General features: G+C 43.4%; 1 pseudogene; it reads left to right on the plus strand.

Annotated features, from left to right (window-relative positions):
- Positions 1 to 5,396: 5,396 nt before the first annotated feature.
- Positions 5,397 to 5,514, plus strand: LOC126164139 (5S ribosomal RNA; annotated as a pseudogene).
- The last annotated feature ends 7,328 nt before the right edge of the window (positions 5,515 to 12,842 follow it).

A 12,842-nucleotide genomic window follows, 5' to 3' on the forward strand; every position in this document is an offset into this window, starting at 1 on the left:
ACCTGCAGAAATATTGAGCCACGCTGCCTCTATAGCCGTCCATAATTGCGAAAGAGTTGCCGGTGTAGAATTTTGCGCACGAAGTGACCTCTCTATTATGTCCCGGGTGGAATGTTCAATGATATTAATGTTGGGTGCCGGCAGCTGTGGCCGAGCGGTTCTAGGCACTTCAGTCTGCAACCGCGCGATCGCTACGGTCACAGGTTCGAATCCTGCCTCGGGCATGGATGTGCGTGATGTCCTTAGGTTAATTATATTTGAGTAATTCTAAGCTCTAGGGGACTGATGACCTCAGATTTTAAGTCCCATAGTGCTCAGAGCCATTTGAACCATTTTTTTAATGTTGGGCGACTTGGGACTCGAATGCTGTTCAACCAATGGCGATCGGCAATTTATAAACAAGTTTACATGGTTACATATCTATGTATGTTACATATATCAAGATGCAACTCATTTGTAATCGGTCTCAATTATTTTAATATTTTTAAATTCTACTTCTTACATTATTTTACCGTGACTTGTTTACGCAAAATTTTCTTATTGATATCACTTCTATTTGCTTTGGTGGACATATTTTTAGTATCAGTAGTTTAATAACTAGTATTTTTATTATTGGTTACTAAATATGCTGCTGTACAACATATATTTTATATTCATCTCCATATTTTCAAGGTTATTTCCTCTAGATATCTATGTTTTCGTTAATTATTGCTTCTTCAGATAGAGGAGAGAAGATGCTTTCACTGACTCAAGTTACCCCTCATTGCTGAGCTCCTTCTTCCTACTGTACAACATTAAGAAAGATAAAATACTGAAATTTTGCCAAAACATAAAGATAAATACTCTGTTAGGCAATGAGAAACAGAATATAAATTTATCCTCTGAAAAGAAAAGCGAATCTTACCGTGAGGTACTTGCCAAAGTTCTTATGCCAGGACCAGTGACTTCATCTAATGTTATGTGGTTTACCGACAGCGGGCTGTTGCACCATAATGAACGAGTTGATACGTGGTCTCTACAGCAAACTTCAGTTGAGACACTAAAAGCTTGTGAATTCCGTAATGCTGCCTATACGGTGAAACTCGTGTATCAAACTGCAACACTGTGAGCTGTTGCAAGCCATTAAGGCGAAAGTAAGGGCAACCAGCTGCATTGCCTACAGCTGTTGACATCTTATTTGACCACTACAACAACCTTCAGAGCCCATGACACGTGTCTGGTGCAAAGGGAGGTGAGATGCTAGGGCGTAATATGTTGCGGGCTGTAGAACAACAGGAATGCATTTTGAGTTCAAAAATTCCGTGATGGAAGTGACCGTTTGACATGAGGCGTTGTCATGACGCAGCATATACTTAATTGCAATGTCTGATCTCACTCGATCATCATTTCCTGAGCCTTTCAAGGACATTTTTGTAAGACAATTGGTTGACAGTTTGTTCTGGAGGGACAATCTCACAAGAGCACGTACACGTTCGATTTTTTCGTCGGTTTTTTGGATGAAGCTCTCCCTGGGCGATGATGATCTTCAACGTGTTCTCGGCCTTCCAAAAATGATTTGTGCTAGCGAAAAACTTGTGCTGTTGATAAGGAATGTCCCTTAGGCGTGTTCTACACTACTGGCCATTAAGACTGCTACACCAAGAACAAACGCAGATGATAAACATGTAATCATTTCACAAATATATTATACTAGAACTGACATGCGGTTACATTTTCACGCAATTTGGGTGCATAGATCCTGACAAATCAGTACCCAGAACAACCACCTTGCCGTAATAACGGCCTTGATACGCCTGGGCATTGAATCAAACAGAGCTTGGAGGACATGTACAGGTACAGCTGGCCATGCAGCTTCAACACGATACCACAGTTCATCAAGAGTAGTGACTGACGTATTGTGACGAGCCAGTCGCTCGGCCACCGTTGACCAGACGTTTTCATTGGTGAGAGAGCTGGAGAATGTGCTGGCCAGGGCAGCAGTGGAACATTTTATGTATCCAGTAAGGCTCGTACAGGACCTGCAACATGCGGTCGTGTATTATCCTGCTGTCTGTGATGCAGCATCAAGGGTAACCGCAGCCATGGTATCCGAGCTGATAGTCCATGCTGCTGCAAACGTCGTCGAACTCTTCGTGCAGGTGGTTGTTGTCTTGCTAACTTCCTCATCTATTGACTCAGGGATCGAGACGTGGCTGCACGATCCGTTACAGCCATGCGGATAAGATGCCTGTCATCTCGACTGCTAGTGATACGAGGCCGTTGGGATCCAGCACGGCGTTCCGTATTACCCTTCTGATCCCACCGATTCCAAATTCCGCTAACAATCATTGGATCTCGACCTACGCGAGCAACAATGTCGCGATACGATAAACCGCAATCGCTATAGGCTACAATCCTACCTTCACCAAAGTCGGAAACTTGATGGTACACATTTCTCCTCCTTATACGAGGCATCACAACAACGTTTACCAGGCAACGCCAGTCAACTGCTGTTTGTGTATGAGAAATCGGTTGCAAACATACCTCATGTCATCACTTTGTAGGTATCACCACCTGCGCCAACCTTGTGTGAATGCTCTGAAAAGCTAATCATTTGCATATCAAAAATGTTCAAATGGCTCTGAGCACTATGGGACTTAACATCTATGGTCATCAGTCCCCTAGAACTTTGAACTACTCAAACTTAACTAACCTAAGGACATCACACAACACCCAGGCATCACGAGGCAGAGAAAATCCCTGACTCCGCCGGGGATCGAACCCGGGAACCCGGGCGTGGGAAGCGAGAACGCTACCGCACGACCACAAGCTGCGGACATTTGCATGTGACAGCATCTTCTTTCTGTCGGTTAAATTTCGCGTCTGTAGCACGTCATTTCGTGGTGTAGCAATTTTAATGGCCAGTAGTGTAACATTTCAAAAGTCACGGATTTTCCAAGTATAACATAAAACTTGATGTCATTACTCTAAATTCGGCTGTTCCATTTTTCTAACACACAACAAAAACACAACTTCCTTGATGGCGCTCTCAAAATTCGTGTGTCAGCTGCACCTAGCTGAAACTCGGACTGAGCATCTGGAAGGGATGCACACGTCGGTCTACACAAGTAGAACAACACAGCGTTGTTAGACTGTAGTGCTGTCAGTCTCATTACTTTTCTCACTTGCCTCGTATGTGACATAAAAATAAAAGAAATGTGACATACTATGCTGACTTTCATTCTATAACATCATACGGGGTAACTCATCAAGCCCAGGTGAGGTTACCCGGGTCCAAAAACGTGTAATATGAATTACTCGTGGTGTGAACTTGGGGCCTAACTTCCGAAAAATGTTCGGGCTCACATGCGTTTCCTCTTCGTCGAAATGTTTTGGCTCAAACTCGCCTAAAGGGTTGAACAGCACGTGTTTCATTACACGCCTTAGATTAGATACTTTTGAGCCTTTGGTTAAATTGTCTGGCTGATGTCTGGCGAGTCTGCGAAATACAAAGTTAAAATAATATATAATAACAGTAATAACAATATCGGGTACTAGATTAACGGCCCATAAATGATGTAGACCATACAGTTGCGAATAATGTTAATTCATAAAGCAAACTAACAGCGAAAGTGGTAGTATTTAAAGTTGCTGTTACACTCGAGCGCATATCCATTTGACACAGTTCAATTATCGCGAAACACGTGTTATCTACGTGGTGAATCTGCGCCCATTGTGGCACACGTTCCTCAACGACAGGGTTCGTTTCACAATTCCTGTAGGCTGGCTCTTTCGTCCATATGTTTAAATGAGAGCGCAATACTCGTTAACTCACAAACTTAAAAACATCCCGCAGAGGCCTGATCAGCGAACTGGGGATACTAACTATTGTTTCCCAGTACATTTATTCCTTAATGAAAGATGTCATTAAAAATATATCTCCTTTTCACACCAACAGCTTAGTTCATGGGATCAATACTAGAAATAAGAACAATCTTCAGGAAGAATTAGAAGTCCCTTACTTTGGTCCAGAGCGGTGTCCATTACTTAGGAACACATATTTTCTATAACTTGCCAGCAGCCATAAAAAGTGTAACTAGTAATAAATTTCAGTTTAATAGGAGTCTAAAGCGTTTATAAGTAGCCAACTGCATCTACTCCATTGATGCATCTACTCCATTGGTGCATCTGCTGCCCAAGTGACCTTCCTTAGCCCCGTGGGCTGAGTTCGTCATTATTCCGCCTCTGCCAGTTGAGTCTCTTCTTCAGTCTTCACTGATTGACTGTCAAAATGCAGCTCCTCTCGGCCTGGCGGCGTTTTTCCGTGCACCTAAAATTATTTCGACCAATCACTAAAATTATTTCCAACAAAGGGCCGATAGCACATTTTTTGTAACCTTTTCCATCCTTCCTCAAGTGATTCTTCCAATCAACTGCGTTACCACTCCTTTCAGTCTAGAAAGTAGGACTCGGGACATACATCAAAGGCCGTCTACCAATGCAAGATCGCGCTGTTTTCGACACTGAGGGAAAACAGGAAGAAAAAATTTCTATTCTCTTGGTGTCGGTTTGACAGGCTATAATGAGTCAAACCCGGTGGTTTCTTGAATACTCTTTCTGAAGATGTTATTTGCAGATGGAGTCTATGCTTTTGCAAACCGAGGGATCACGAAATGACTCAACCACCAGGATAGTTTTTTTCATTAACCTCTGAGCACACGGTACATCCCACAATCTATACTGGGGGAACATCTCTGTGTATCGTTTCCTGCCATTGGCAGTCTGTGACCTGACGGATATGCAGCCATCCGTGAGTAAGGGGTGTGGAGGACTGTTGCTCCACTCTCCCCTGGCGCTCTGAGTTCACTGTCCTGCTTGAAAGGACAGTGCCTCCAACGTCCAAAGGGATGACCACATGCTGAAGCCAGTGGTCGCTCTTCCCTGACATTATCACGTCCGCCTCTACACATCACTATCACAAGAAGCAGGAAAACAAATCAGAATATAAAAGCAGAGAGAGAGAGAGAGAGAGTTGGTGCTCCCGTTTCACTGTCATATCCCTCGTTTAATTTCAAAGTGTTAAAGTTGAGATTACTTTTTATGATCATGCTAATTTGTCTCATGACCTGTTACGCTGATGAGATGTGGCTAGTTGATATGGTTAGCCACCTCTTATCTAATGTTCCTTCCTTTTCCTTTATTAACATTTGCTATGAGATTAACTTATTAAGCGCCAAGTTAAAGAGCACACTGGTAGATGTTGTAGACTGGTACTGGGTGGTCGTGTGACGCTCCACCACTGACATAAGCGACTGCAGTGAAGCGCTGTGAATGTTTCAGTCGATTGTATGGAATTAGTGCAGTAAGACGGTTCGATGTGAAGACGTGAAAGAATGGCTGGAAGCAGCTATGACCACGCCAACGGTCTTGCCGCAGTGGTAACACCGGTTCCCGTCAGATCACCGAAGTTAAGCGCTGTCGGGCTGGGCTAGCACTTGGATGGGTGACCAACCGGTCTGCCGAGCACTGTTGGCAAACGGGGTGCGCTCAGCCCTTGTGAGGGAAACTGAGGAGCTACTTGATTGAGAAGTAGCGGCTCCGGTCTCGGAAACTGACGTACGGCCGGGAGAGCGGTGTGCTGACCACATGCCCCTCCATATCCGCATGCAGTGACGCCTGTGGTCTGAGATGACGCGGAGGCCGGTCGGTGCAGTTGGGCCTTCATGGCCTGTTCGGGAGGAGTTTAGTTTTTAGTTTAGCTATGACCACATCATAAATAAAATTGCCCCCTCTGTTGGTGCATCAAAGCGAGCTGTATAGCGTGTCTGCGAGGATTGATCTACCAGACGCGGCTAAGTAACACAGCGTAAGAACAGTGGTCGTAAAATAATTCTGACAGACCCTAGGGACGAGTGTCACGCCTTGCCAGCAACAGTGATTTACCCTACTGGAACTGCTGTTGTCAGTGTACAGAAGTCCACCTTAACTAGGTCCCGAACGCTAATAGCAAAGGGCACTGTATGCAACGGTCATTTGCAGCCGCGTGCCACGCAAAAGGCCATTTCTCACAGCGAGACATACTGCTGCATGTCATCAGTGAACCTGACAGTACAAGACCTAGACAGTAGCTTAATGGAAGCATGTGATACGATCCAACGAGTCTTGACTTTTGCTGTTTGCAAATGATGGAAGCGCGCTACGGCCCAATGATTCGCTTAACCTGCAGGATGTAGGTCAGAGGTAGTTCTGCGACGTTGTGGGGGTGTACTTTTCGTACCATGACTTATGTGCATTCATTCAGGTCACCTCGAAGAAGATACAGAGTGTTTCTTTCAACATACTCGGTGGAAAAGTGTAGCTTGTAAAGTGGCTGTAATTTCGCCCCTTACAAGCACTCATCTACATACTTTACCGTGATCTACAACTACAATTAGGTGTAATTTGATAGGTTGTACATCGTATATATGAATATTTAAAGAGACTGACATTGTCACGTACGTCTTGTAAATAATTGTTAAGGCTTTTGTACGAAAGATGACGGAGTGTCTTTATTATCAAAACGGCGTAATGAATGATGAAACGGCAGGCGGATCAGAAGCCCTGGGAGGAAGGCCCGCACATTTGTGGTGGTCCTGCTTAAACACAGGAAGAAGCAAGACAGACGCGTGACGTCTCGTTTTGTCTCGGCTCGATGGTGATGATTGTCCCAGTCGAGATGTGGAACGGCGTCCGTCGATCACGACAACGCCAATCTGTAGCTATTATAAAAACAAACGCCTCGCGCGGTTTGGTTATGTTTTAGATACTGTCTCTCAAAACTGATATCAACGTCTCGATGGAGCAGCATGCCGGAGTGTGTGCGCCGCCCTCGCTTGTAATTGAAGCAATGGTGTTCGATGTCTATCGATCTTCTCCACATATAAATGTAGCGACTGTACCACTCGATAACGCGATGACTCCCTTGATCAGAAATGATAACCAAAAGTCCTTTGGGTGCTCGCGATAGACTTTTCAGTTTACGCGAACTTGCTGACTATAATTCTTATGCCCGGTTTGAGAATGGGTATTCAAACGTTGAAGATATCCCTCACCCATTCCGATGTCACATCATGATTCTTGCGAGGATATTGAGTTGTTAATTATTATTCCGTCGTCAAGGCGTCGCTACGTCGTGTATTCAACAACTACATGACGTAATTCCAGAGATAACATATCCTTGAGCAATGTTCAGAATGCGTCGTATTGCGGTGTAAACTTATTGCTGTTTACAGTTGAATTATCACTAAATCACTTTTCCGAAGAATCAGTTAATTCCACAAATACACTTTAAATGTCCATTAAATGATATATTCGACCCGAAAAATTAAAGCTGAATTAAAGTTTATCGTTCTTCGTAATTATTTGTCCCTACACTGAGCACACACACCGATTTTACATTCAGGGAATTGTGTCTGTTAGCATCAGCAATTCTGACTTTGACGATAGGTTCTGACAACACGGCGCAATTCTAAGTTCTCCTTGATTGCATTTATCTGTTGCCTATTCAAGTCTAATAATTGAGTTTATGCCGGCGATCAGTCTCTTTCTGATGTTCATAACTATTAAGTACCACGAAGGCTAAGTACCATCGCAAATAAGCAATCACACGAGTTATTTTTCTGTCGCATATATCAACTATACCGTTATTTGTAGAAACGGTAAAGATGATTTTACTTCAGTCCGACTTCTGACTAATGCTTCCAACCGTAAAACTTTTAAACTTCAGATCGGTCTTAAAACAATCTAGTAGTGCTCAAGATGCGTACTACTATTGCAAGAGTGCAAGAGAGAATTGAAGTTAACATCTCCATTGCCGAGCTACATTGTAGTCACACCGAACTTACAGCTCGATATGGCTACAACTCTCTTACAGGATAAATGTTATCTTTGGTCAGTTTACGGTCTGGGCTTTAATCTTCGTAAATAATATTTTTTTGAATTCTTTCTTTAAAGCTTCTGTTTCGTATCATATGGTATTCTTTCATTCAGTCTTTTCTTTATGATAAGCATTAGTATCAACGTAACATTCTTGTTAATCAAACTGTCAAGAGTGTAAATTTTGTTGTCAATAGCTGTCATCACTGTCAGGATGACTGATTTTTCTATTTCTTTTTGCAACAAAAGGGTGTTCATTATGGGTTCTATACTTGGGGGTTACAGTTGGGGCACCTCAGCGCTGAAGTACAATAGAATCGCAACCGGTCGGTTTTGTAGCGGGACCGGAAAGATAACCGGGAAATCCACAAATATTGGACGCAGCTGAGAGGAACGAGGAAGCGTCACCTCGGAAATCACGCAGGCTGGGTTATTTCCAAGGATTTTTACTCAGAAGCGTACCATTGTACGAGTATAGGTATTCCCTCGCAAACGTTCCGCGCTGGACGACGAAAGACTAAAATATGGTTGGTCGGCGTTCGGAAGAATCTGTAGAGAGGGAAAATATTCCGGCGTTTCGAGAATAGGAATCGCCTTCTGCAGTTACGAGGAGGAAGAGGGCATCCAGTTTTGATCCCTCCTGTGTGACGGTCGCTCAGTATCAGCTTTGTTGGTACAGGCGGACTTCCTGTCTTTGCCCTAAGCAGAGTTTATAGATAGAACGGTTAGGCACTGTACTGTTGCGAACTTATACGATTCTAGACTTCGCCTCCTGGTTGGAAGTCGTCGTTGAGTACGCAGCGTTCAGTTATTGAGAGCAATTCTTCTACCTATACTTACGTTGAGACGTTACTTGAACTCCGTCCGTGTGGCTTGGAGTTCACAGAACTGTAGAACACACACTGTAGAACACAGAGAGGAGATGACAGTATTAGAGTATATTAGTCAGAGGACCGCCTTCTTCCGTCCTAGTGTTTCAAAGAGTTTTATTTCGTGGCTGGAGTTCTTCCATCGTCGCAGACGTGTACGAAAACCATCACTCCGACTAACCTGACACAGTACATGCGGTGATATTGCTAATTGCTTTGGCTTATTAAGGCTATAAAGCTAAACAACTGTGATCACGCTAGTTTATTTCCACTGAGGTTCCACACTACCGTAGATCATCTTTGAAAGAAGTGTCTTTTAGTGCTTGGTACATAGATGATGTCAGTCATTTCGCGTTATTTATGTTAGATCGTGTGGCCGCGAAAACGGGCAGTGTTGGGCAATTGATCAACAAATTTTAGTCAGGAAATATAAACATTTGTAATATAAAACGTTCTTTTTTAATCTACAAAAAATGTATTGTAAGAAACAACGTTTATCCTTTAGTAGTATTAGTTGTCCTAATCATTCATTAATGTTGAGATTGTAATTTATATGTTAAAGAGCATTAAGCGATCCTAAGATCTGCTTCATGGGGTAGTCAGAGAGGGTCAAATCATCATTTTAGCGTTCAATATTTTCCATTGCGCACATGTGTTTTACACCCGCCTGGAGTAGTATCTTGGAAGCTCTTGGTTCCACGTGTTATTCATGATACTGCGAATACTCTCTTCTTTCTAGATGATGACAACCGTGTTCATAGGGAATACATTCCTGATTTAACGGACACTCAGGTACCGTATCACAACTACTGGACCATTAAATTATCCGATCTGATTCCCACAGAAAACGCCTGGGACTATCTTGAACAACGGATGAAATGTATCAATCACTCCCTCAGTTTGGTAGTCCTGCAACACGTAAGCCTTAATAATTGGCTTCAGTTGAATACTGGATACCTGGAAAATAGTTTAGGTAAAAATGTTGGCCCAGTTAATTCTTTGGTAATTACTTGCATTTGTTGTTGTTACTGTTCGCATCAAATGCTGTTGTTTCCGGTATTCTGAACGTGCATCATGCATCTCCTGTTCGGCCTTAGTCCATCTCTGTGCACGTGCGGAGGTAGCGCGGGACTGTGTTCATTTATGTTTTAACAGATACATGTTGTTTTATAAGTTTTATTAGCTTGTATTGTAACACCCCACCCGTCACTTAGCTGGTTTTGGCGTGTGTTCACCATAACTAATTGACTAACAGATCAACAGAGAGTGCAAAACTGCCGCAAAAAAGTAATATGGCCCTGTGACTCCTGATTGAACTGCGGTGGCAGTGTTGACATTAATTTATTCAGAATTGGTCATTTTTAATTAACAAGGGGCGCACATTGATGTTATATTGAGCTATTGAACACCAGATGCAAATGTTGAACATAAAATTAATGAAGAAAGTGACTTGGGATTTCAACTACTTGACTGAAAACAGATGCAGTAGATTAGCACAAATTTATTTTAACTCACGAACTTCAATCATCACATTACAAGACTCTCCTATCAGGCAGTGGTAATAAACTGCGTTTGTGTGGAGTAAAGCGCGATAACTCAAAAGTAATTCCTAACGACTGACACAGGCGTAATGCGAAGTGCGAGAAGAATACTACAATACACGGCTCATGAAACCCTCGTGGAAACTTTGCCCAGGTGATCCAACAAATTAATCAGTGGCCGGAGCGGGCGCAATATCACCGAATACTGCGTGGCGGAGCGGTGTCGTTGTGTGGACGTAGGCCGACCTCGTGGTGCTGCAAGGCTGCGCTCGTCTATTCACACCTAGCTATCTTACTCAGTACATAGCTGAACCAGAACTTTCTATCTCCAAGCTCAATCGTTCCATTTGCTGAGTCCTAAACTGCAGAGATGCTCACTCTTTCTCAAGCAAGCAGAGTAAAGAATGCCACATCTGCACTCTAGGCAAGCTGGGAATGGAAGACCTCTACTGAGACTTCTGCCAGTCCGCACTTCGCCTCGGTTTCCCCTCCAGCAAAATCACTTACGCCAATTGCAGTGCAAGTCGCGTTAATTATACGTCGCTTCCCAGTTCCGACCAATGCCTGCTCTGGGAAGTGAACAAATTCCCACAAACTTTCCCTTCCTCTCAACTTCTTCTATTATGCTCCCCCCAGGCCAGCAATCAAGGTTAGTGTCTGCACAAACACCAAGTTTTCCAGAATTCTGACTCCCAGGAGAGTACTTCAAATTCCTTGGTCCTACATTCCCATTGGAGGCCGGCGTATTTCATGCTGTCGCTCTTCACCTGATTTACTTCAGACTCTGCGGACTGTGAATTCAGCGTGAAGTTGCTATAGTCACGAACACGCATATTTTGACATCTGTTGACCGCTCCACCGTAGCTTTGCGTGGCTTTGTCGCATGTTTCACAGAAAACGGGCCGACGGGCATTTGTCAACAGGCGTACAAGTTCTCCGTCTGTTACCCGGTACACCAGCATGGAGTCGGGGTCAACCACCCACTCACTGTCACTCTTCTTAAGGCAGCTGGAGGCCACGCCACATTACCACTTTCTCAGAGCTTGAGCCGCCCTAAGCTGCCTATTGTCGCTTCCCTTCGCCGTTCCCTTGTAGGCCACGGTCACTCTAAATGTTTCCCTGGGGTAAACTAGCGTCCAGAAAATCGACTCGTTTCCACAAAGTTTTCATGTCGTGTGAATTACTTTAAAACCATCACCTGACATTAATTATTCCAATAAGTCCATACTACACCCTCTACAAGTTGCATTGTGCCTTGTTAGTCATTTTTTGCTCTGCCCTACTGTTCACTCAACGTGAGTTAGGTGCTCTTTAATGACTTCATGTAAGGGGCATAGTTCTTGCCATCTTATAGTATCACATTCTAAGATACTTCTTACATAAATATTTTTACATTTGGACTTGTTTTAATAGTAATAGTTATAGTTATTTTACCAGTTCAATTTTATCACCCTTGTATGACTGTTTCCTTGTTTACTTTGGAGTTAATCATGGAAATCTGCTGTCAAATGTAACGGATAAACCAAAATAAAAACAAAAATTAATTCTGTGGGCTTATGGAGCACCACTGCTCACAAACCACGTGGTGTGTGCAGTTGTTAATTTTAGGAAGCAATATTTCCTTCAAATGTGTGCTGACATTGTTCTTGTTCTCTTGGCACTAGTAGTGCGATTCTCCACGTGCAACACTGACTGTGCTTAACATTATTTCATTAGTTTTATTAATTGGTACAAATCATCTGCAGTACCTATAATTTAATGAATGACGTATTTTTCTGTATCACTTCTTCATTTGGATTACCATGTGCTTATGACTGCTTTATAAATATTTTTTGACAGATCATAATTATGATTGGTGGACTATGCCTGAAAGAAGTAATGTGGTAAAGAAGTTCAAGTAACAACTGTTGACTGTCATTAGCGACCTATCAGCATTGATTGTTATTTTCATAAATCTGGAAAAACTTGTCGAGAGATGGCATTACACCGATTTTCTGGATTTTTGATTTTCATGGCCTGTGCTTATAAGGTGTAAGTTGTTTATGTAAATAAAAATAAACTAAATATGGGCTTCCGACTACTAGGTTCCTACTCTCAAGGTAGTCCATGTGGGAAACTCTCATGTGTGTATTATTGTAACCTTAAACCAGGGGCAGCGGAAGACACGTGCGCAATGTGCGGCGGCGGCACTTTCCGAGGGGCGGCAAATCTGCCACCTCCCCTTTTTTTCTTTTCTTTTTTTTTTTAAGGACAAATTCAACATTCGTGCCCAAGAGGGGATTCGAAACCAAACCACGGAGGGAGCGGCTCCGGGAACCGTGGCATGGCGCCTCGACCACCTCCCGGCCGCCCCTTTTGAACAAGGGGAGGGAAGAGGACTAATTTTTTCCTCGCCACTGTGGCAGCACCGTCGTGTCTACGCCGGAGGAACAGGGAGGGGGAAGCAGTCTGGCGTAAACGCCAGTATTCTTATGAGTGGAGCGCTGCCAGCCTGTAACGCGCCGTGCGTTTACTCAGAACTAATTTTGCAGAAGACGAA

This window comes from Schistocerca cancellata, chromosome 2 (assembly GCF_023864275.1).
Source record: "Schistocerca cancellata isolate TAMUIC-IGC-003103 chromosome 2, iqSchCanc2.1, whole genome shotgun sequence".
Classification (NCBI taxonomy): domain Eukaryota; kingdom Metazoa; phylum Arthropoda; class Insecta; order Orthoptera; family Acrididae; genus Schistocerca; species Schistocerca cancellata.